The sequence below is a fragment of the Micropterus dolomieu genome, linkage group LG17 (genome assembly GCF_021292245.1).
Source record: "Micropterus dolomieu isolate WLL.071019.BEF.003 ecotype Adirondacks linkage group LG17, ASM2129224v1, whole genome shotgun sequence".
Classification (NCBI taxonomy): Eukaryota; Metazoa; Chordata; class Actinopteri; order Centrarchiformes; family Centrarchidae; genus Micropterus; species Micropterus dolomieu.
The window spans coordinates 521,337-522,322 of NC_060166.1; the positions used below are offsets into that span (position 1 = coordinate 521,337).

The window sequence follows — 986 nt, forward strand, 5'->3', positions numbered from 1 at the left end:
ATTTCCTCTGTGGAATTAGTGGACATGACCATATCTGACCACAGATGTATTGTTTTTAGCTGCGATTCGCCTGTTACTCATGCCGCCTCACCAAGCTCCGTGTGTTCTCGCTTCTTTAATGAACAAAGTGTTTCAAAGTTTTGCGCATTCTTTCAGAGCCAAAGCCAACACCTGTCTGATTCCAACACCAACAATCTGGTCGATCACTTCAATCATATCTGCTTGTCGTCACTAAATATTACTGCTCCTCTAAAGGTTAGGCCTACGTCTAAAGCTAGTAAGCAACCCTGGATAAATGACAGCATTCGCAGCCTAAAAAGGGAATGCAGGAAAGCAGAGCGCAGATGGAAAAAAACCATTCTCCAAGTCCATTACCTCAGTCTGAAGGATTTATTAATTAACTACAATAACATGGTTAAGGTTGCGAGAACACACTATTTTTCTAAACTCATTACTACACATAAACACAATCCCAGGTTTCTGTTTAAGACTGTGGATCAGCTGGTAAACCCAACCCCTCCTTGTGCCTCAGCTGGAAGTAATGATGACTGTGAATTGTTTTTATCTTATTTTACCAATAAGGTGGTGTCAATCAGAGCCTCTATTACCCCCGCGGCCTCTTACTCAGAGGTTCCTCACCAGCAACAAGAGAGTTTTAACCAGTTTTTACCATCGACTTGTCTGAGCTTTTAAAAACAGTATCACAAATGAGAGTGTCCTCCAGCCCACTTGATGTAATACCTACAAAGTTTTTACTGAAAGTAATAGATTCTGTTGGGCCCCATTTGATCTCTGTTTTCAACAGCTCCCTATCTACTGGTTGTGTCCCTGATTATTTTAAAACGGCTTGCGTGAACCCACTTTTAAAGAAACCTGGTTTAGATCCCTCCCTCCCACATAATTTTAGACCAATTTCAAAACTGCCTTTTATTGCAAAGATTCTAGAAAGAATTGTGTCCAAAAAGCTGCTCACTGTACTGGAAAAT

The 986-nt window shown here is 40.9% G+C and overlaps 1 protein-coding gene across 1 annotated transcript in view; it reads right to left on the reverse strand.

The window, feature by feature from the left end:
• il16 (interleukin 16) overlaps positions 1–986 on the reverse strand; it is a 56,383-nt gene that overhangs the window by 26,482 nt on the left and 28,915 nt on the right. The gene's annotated exons all lie outside the window — the stretch shown is intronic.